We start from the raw sequence: 7413 nt of genomic DNA on the forward strand, positions 1-7413 counted from the left end.
TGTGCAGCGGCGCGGGCGCGCAGGGAGGCGGTGAGCGTGTGCAGAGCAGCCGGAATCGAGGACTGTGTGTGCGTGCGCACGAGTGTGCCTGTGTTCCTGCGTGTTTTTCCTTCTCCCTGGAGGATGTGAAGGGCTTCGCAGCTCGCGGTTCTCTTAGGATTCTTGACTTTTCGGAGCTCTGGGCTATGAGCACAACCCACCCACATAATCCATTTTGTAAGATCGGTTTACATCTGGAGTAAAAAGCGCAACTGGACGGGGGTGGGGCCGATAAACGAAACCTTCTGGAAATACGCACACACTCATACCAGAAAGAAACAATGAAAGATCTGGGAAGATTTTCATAACCTTCCAGCGGGTCCTTCCATTGTTTTCCGAAGGATTCTGGATTTTTTTTCCTGCCTTTCGAAGTCATCTTGGCATTTATTTTTTGTAAGCTGTTCTCCAGCTACGTGTGTGTGTGCGCGCGCGCGTGCGCGCCTATCTGATGCATTTGACTGTCTTTTATCCAACTGCCCAGAAGCAAATGTGTTAACTCGGCTTGCCCTCCGTGCTCAGGTTCTCGAGGGCGGAGGACTCTCAGACCCATTTTCTCTGCTGGATTCGGAGCGGCTACTTGGCTGTGGACCTATGTGTGTGGATCTTTTTACCCAGAGGCTTGGAAAGCGCCGGTATTAACCTGCTTCCAGGTACATCACAAGGTCAACAGAGGGTCCCACAGCCCTCTTGTTTTTGTGCATCCAGACCTTCCTGTCTTGGCCAGAAGGATATTTACGTTTTGGACCCCATCATTTGAAGCCAAAAGTTTAGCCCTTCCCTGCTGGTTCTGAATTCTGTTCAAACAAGGTAACAAGGATAGCTTTTAAAACTGCTTAACAAAATCCCCGGCTCCTCCTCAACCTTTCTTTCCTCGGCTCTCTCCTCCCCGTCAAAATGTCACCAGCTCTTGAATTATGTGGATTTGGGTTGGAGGAGAACTTGAAGGAAACATGATCTACCGGCGATGGCTATGCCAGACCACTCTCTCTGCTGCCCTTGGTCCGGTGGGCATCCAAGCCGATCGTGAGAAGGGCCCGTCCCCTCCTTGTTGCCTCCTCCCCGTGTTGTGCTGGGTGTGCGTGCTAGTGTGAATGCGAGTGCGCGCGCGCCTTGGTGCGAGTGTGTGTGTGCTTCTGAGTGTGTGTGTCTGAGTGTGCGTGAGCGGCCGCCCTGTCTCTGCCCGCTCCCTGGGCGCAGAAACGTGGGTTTCATGGGGCGATCGCCGCGGATTCCCCACCCAGCGCGACCTGCAGGCAGCGGCATCAGTGGCAGAAGCCATCTCTCGGACTCCCTAGGATGCAGGTGCTGAGCTATGGCAAAGGGCAGCCGAAGTGAGGAGAGAGACCCGCGTCGGACTGTGAAAGCCACCTGGAGCCACCTTGCCGGAATCGTACCTGCGGGCAGAAAGTCCTCCTACTACCTTCTTTTCCTCTAGAGGCACCAGGTAACAAGCAAAAGACTACTTGCCTCACCCAGTTTCCTTATGATCTTGTTTCTAGTGTCTTATCTGCATTGCAGGCTACTTTACTTATTAATGTTTTGAAAATTATTAGCAGCTGGGTATCCAAGGGCGTTCCCTGATGTTGCAATATAATTCTAGTAGGCGGGCTATAAATCTATACCTGAGCACTTAATCTAGCAGTGAAAGCTAAGGGAATATGGATACACTCCGCCGTAGCAGATGTTTTTGGAACACTGGGCTTGGTGAACCTATCTGAAAATGCCAGAGGTTAAAATCCAGTGTTTCCTTCAGGTTATGGTTGTCAGGGACCATTTGGTATCCAGCCCTCCCCAGATTGTGGAGTGCAAGAGGGTGCTTGGTTTCCACCCATTATTTCAGGCCAGGATAATTGTTGACCCTTCCCTACTCCTGGTGCCAGGTTGATTTTCTTTCCGTATCGTGGCAGAGCTTGCCAGATCCTTTAGTAGTTGTAAATTACACATCTGGAGACTTTAATCCCAAATGGAGTTTTTTGGAACTTGCTTTGTCTTTGCGTGGAAGGAAATTCATTGTTGTTGTTGTTGTTGTGTGTGTGTGTATTGAGATATGGTTTTTAATTGTGAGGGTTGCTTTCAATGTACCAAAATAGATCCATGAAAGAAGTCATTTGTATATCTAGAGGAGCCAGGCTAAAACCATAACCACCACCTCAACACCACCCCAGCTGTATTGTCTCAGTTGTGGAGAGGGGCTTGTGTGCAGTAGTTTGTGTGTGTGTGTGTGTGTGTGTGTGTGTCTGTAAAGCATGTAATTTTGTAAATTCTTGATTTACAAGGAGTAGGGTGTAATTGTGACTGCCTAATTAACGTATTGGGTCTGAATGTTAAAATGGAGATTCCCATGGCCAGCTGAGGTAGAGCAAATTTAGTGAACTTCCAAAGCACCCTATTCCTCATTCCTTTTTTCCATCACCTCCTTGTCCCCTACCAAAAAAAAAAAATCCACTCCCTTCTCAGGGCATTAGGATTAGCAAGACAGAGCACTTCCAAAGTAGTCTCATCAATATTTCATTCCATCGTGGAGGTGGTCTGAATAATTCAGCGGAGGAGTGCTCGTCTGTCTCCAGCCTCCCAGCGCTGCTGGATGGCTGCACCCAGCAGAGGGTTTGGCCAGGCCCAGCACAGGGCGCCCTGCTCTAGGGGACAGTGGCTGGGACTGCTACCAGGGTTTCTCTTTGCTGAAGCCGCTTAGAAGAGTGTAGGGGCACTGCCTGCTATTCCTCTTCCAGCTGCATTTTGATAGATATCCATATGATGGCATTTGCAGACTACAAGCTGGCCACTAGCTTGCTCCTCTCGCTCGATGTCCTGGACTCCTTTGGAGTCTGGGCTCGGCTGCTGCTGCAGACCTCGCAGGCTGGTGGTGCTACAAAGCCATGTATGCAGCCGGCTTGGGGGCTGGGCTCCTCCACTGCAGCTGCCAGGCCCTCCTTGACACTTTCTTGGGGCGGGGCAGGAGAGCTCAGCGGGCCCCCTGGCAGAGCGGGCACATCTTTGCTGAGGTGGCTCCCTGGATATGAGAAGGAGGTAAAGAGGCATGGAGGGCTTTGATGTCCTGGGCCTGCAACCCTCATCCCCTTGTGAATGAATATTCAAGAACAGAATAAAAGCTTGCTGCAAATATGCCTTGATATTCAAATAGGATTTCTCAGGATTCAAAACCTGAAACTAAGTGCTTTTTCTTATACTTCCATTTGTTTCTTCTCTCCCCTCACATCCTCTGGATTGAATCAAGCTCATTTATACACCTGCTTTACCCTCAGTTGGAATACTAATGGAAAGACTACTACACCATCCCCTTCACCCCAGGCCCAGTAAAGATGAAGGAGATAGGGCCACTTTAAAGACAGATTTGCTCTTAACTTCAAGCTCAGGGAGAACCAAGAAAGGATATAGAGGGTAACTCAGACTTAACAGAAAAACAGGTCCCCACTCTACCTTCTGAAGACTCAAGGTACTGCCTGCATAAAACTAAAAAATTCTTGGGAATTTGGAAAAAAATAAGTGATTTTTTTCTCTTTTAATGAATTTATTGGCATTTCTCCCATCACTCAGAAAATCCTAGACAGAAAACTGACTTCTGTACACTACAAATCTGACAAGGACACCTCTTTGTCCCCCAAATTTCTCCAGAATATTATTACAACAGAAGCTATATCATTTGTAATATTTGTTAACAAATAAGGCATACCTGTTTAGAGTGTGCCCAAGAAAGAAGGACTGCTGGTGGAGCACATAAGTACTTGGGAAAATAATGAAATAATCTTTTCCTTCTTCATTTCACTTTTTTTTTGGCCTTTTCTCACTAAGGAGCTAAGGATTTAGTGAATTGTAGGTCAAGTCTTGTCCTTCTACCCTCATCCTCAGGGGTTTAGGTGAAATGTCATAACCATAAACACCTGCTAGCACAGAGTTTCACGTATAGAAGTTCCTAAAAAAAATGGACATTTCTGCCTCTCTTTGCTTTTCCTGTCTGGAGAGACAGAACTGTGCAAACCAATTTGGAGATCTGAGTCCACTGTGCTTGTTAAGCATTTGTACTTAGAGCTGGCCTGGCTCTTTAGCAGGTTAAGACTGACAGGTATTGATAGGAAATTTCTCAGCAAAATCTTCCTTTTTAGTAAGCCCTCTTATGGTCCCTATTAAGAGGGGCAGAGTAATAAGAAAGCCAGGACACCCAGGGGAACCAATGTGAGCATATAGACAGGTGGAAAGAAGTTGTCATTTGACTTCTGTCCCCCAGACCATTTCTTTTAGTCATTTTCCCGTTTCTTTTTTCAAGAAGGGAATGACCTTGAGCAACACCAATCTTCTGTGTTTCACACATGTCTTTTTCTCCCACAGGCATGTGATATATACATATAGGAACACACACACACCTCATTTTTGAAATGTGAGATTTCTGTGCTTATGTGTTTTGGGATGGGTTCATCAGGATATATCTGACAGATACCAGACAGAGGTGATTTTCTTTCTTTTTTTTTCTCAAGAGGGATGGCAACAACTGTGATCATTTGAGGGGAAAAGTGCCCCACCCTTTTCCCCTCTTCTATTATTTTTGTCTCCTCTATCATTAAATGTATTAGTGTAAAGCAGTATCTTGTTATGGTATTTTATGTAAATGACCATCATATGTTATATCTGCTTTTTATCTTTTCGTTAATGACCAACAGTTCCTTGGTCCATTTAAACCAGTGCTCTGTTTCCTCTTGCTGCTTTTGAAGCACTTTTGGCTTCATAGTTTTGCTGAGTTTTCTAGCTGGTGAAATTAGGATCTTGCTTTCTGCTGATACTATTGCTGTGTTCTTATGTGGTTGGGATGAGATGCTTGCAGATATCAACCAAGGTTCCTGCTTCTACATAAAACTACTACATAATAGCTCATGAGTATTCAGTTATGTTAGGAGATATTTACAATAAACATTGCTAATACGTTGTGTGTGTGTGCGCACTTGCGTGCGCCAATTTTGGAGTTGGAGGAAGCAGGCTACTTGAAATTTTCTAAAGGCTTAACTGGCTAATCTATTCACTAATTCCAGTGGTTTTAATTTCCTCTTTACCCAGAAATGTAATATATTGCCAATACTTTCAGAGTTTTGTGTATGATATAATCTGTTATAAGTTCCATGTTTCATTGAAGTATAAAGATATAAATTTAGGCTTTTAAATACATGTGATTGTGACCTCCTAGGACAACTGACTAACAGGGAATTTTGCTAAATAATTCCATTGACACACGTGTATATTTTTGCCTTGTTCAGTAAATTTAGAGAGTGAGACTACACATAATATTTCTACAGGCCACCTTTTTATTCCTGTGGCATCCTTTAATCATTGAGGACTATTTAAAACCTAAGGCAGAATAATTTCATGGCATGGTGTGTGTATGGTGAAATTAGGAAGTACTGTGTTTTTAAGTATTGAAGCTATTCTGGTTAGAGGCAAACCATTTTTATTATGCTCTATTAACATAAATTGTAAGTAATTATGAAAACCCCAAATTTATATAAGTATAAAAAGAGATAGAAATATAAGGATTTAATGCAGAGATAGTTAATGCTATATTGAAACTTTTATATCAGATTATCCTAATAGATACTGTTCTGATAGAGTGCTACTAAATGAACTATGACATGATTTAATACTAATTATTAAGATGGTTAACAAGTGATAGAATATTACAGTGGAGTTACATAGTTTTATAAATGAACTATCATTTTACTGATACCAAATAAATCATATGAAAAGGCTTTCTTATTAAAACTACAAACTATTTTTTGTAAGATTTCTAGGAAATTTGCTTTGATTATTGAAGTTACAAACTTGGTCACTTTGAGAGGAAAATGTCAATTGATTAATTTGGGTCTTCCTCAAAAATATTTTTATGAAAGAAATCTGTTTAGTCGTAAATTTTTTGCTCTTCTTTTCTTTGTGGTTGAATATATCTAATTCATTATTTTAAAAAACTCCCAATGAAATATTTTGAAATTGGTGTTATTATAATCCTTGTGAAGAATAATTGCAGAATTTCCATTCAATAATGCATCAATTTTAGATTTAACAAAAAAGGTTCTAAAAGAAGTAATAAGATACATAAAGTTACAGGATCATTTTTTCCCAACTCTGGGAACAGTTCCTTAATTCTTAGAAAAAGAATGAAAGAAAACACTAATTAGAGCAATATATACTCAATTAGAACCACTATATTTTATCAGGGATAGAAGCCAAAACAGTGTTGTTTAAGTTACTGTATTTTCACTTTGCTTGCACAGTTCCTTTGAGGAAATGCTGAAGAGTCCAGGGCACACAACAGTTTCTCCCTGGATTCCATTCCCCATGTAGACTTCTCATTTCCTGTCCAGAAGTAGGTTTTCATGAATCTTAGTAGTGTCACTTCCAAAGTTATAGGATGCTTGCATTAAAGTGATTTGCTAGTGGGAGCATATCAATTCTGTAACCATGAAAACGAACTTTCTCTATTTTCTTTGGAAGAACAGGCTGTGGTATATATTTCTCAGTAATTAACACTTTTTGTTATTTTTTTTCTCATGGTGTAAAATGAGGTTATGAGATGATTTATGTGCACTTGTCTTATTAGTGTATAGGAACATTAAAATTCATATAATTTACATGGCAACATTGAACATAGCATTGAGTAGTATATATGCTTTATTCTACATGGGGAAAGATAATTATATCACTAATATTCACAGATATTTTCGTTTGAAATGAAATGCCTCATTTAATAGAAATGTGCCTACCTTGACACTGGGAATTTAGGGTTATTTATAAGAATTATGGAGAGTACTTGCCATGTTTTGATTGTTCAAATATTAGGCACTTTAAAAACATATAACTAGACATTGGATCCTGACCTCAAGGAACTTGTTTTCTTAGTAATATGAAACATATAAACAAATGCATATACTTGAAAGTAACTGATATTTTCAATTATATTTTGATATTTTATGTTTGTAGTAGGAGAGAGAGGAAATCAAAAAATTGTAACTGTGTTTTGTGGAGGATGGTGTATGCAGTGCTTAGAAGCATGAACTTGGGGATTTCACAAACCTGTGTCTCAGGCCTGTGTAATCTTGAGCAAGTCTTATAACCTCTCTGAGCCTTGGTGTCCTCACCTCTAAAATAAAGCTAATAATAAAAGACACACTTAGTTGCTATCATCTCATCATTAGCAATCTATCTATAATAATAAAAGCATAATATGCTCATTAGACTGGACGTCCTTCCAGACGACTTTCCAGATGAAGCGAGGGCTGCTGTGAGGGAAGCGCAGGTTCCGAGTGCCAGAGGGACCAGTGCTGGCAGTCTGGCAGTCAGGGGATGGAAGGCCTACTCTTGCACAAATTTTGTGCA

General features: G+C 41.7%; 1 protein-coding gene across 1 annotated transcript in view; it reads left to right on the forward strand.

Moving 5' to 3' along the window:
• Positions 1-6: 6 nt before the first annotated feature.
• LRFN5 (leucine rich repeat and fibronectin type III domain containing 5) overlaps positions 7-7413 on the forward strand; it is a 349319-nt gene continuing 341912 nt past the window's right edge. Inside the window, exons 1-2 of the mRNA XM_014547551.1 lie at positions 7-846; positions 1335-1483. The gene's annotated coding sequence lies outside the window, so the exon portion shown is untranslated. The remainder of the gene's footprint in view (positions 847-1334; positions 1484-7413) is intronic.

This window comes from Myotis brandtii, unplaced genomic scaffold (assembly GCF_000412655.1).
Source record: "Myotis brandtii unplaced genomic scaffold, ASM41265v1 scaffold479, whole genome shotgun sequence".
NCBI lineage: Eukaryota > Metazoa > Chordata > Mammalia > Chiroptera > Vespertilionidae > Myotis > Myotis brandtii.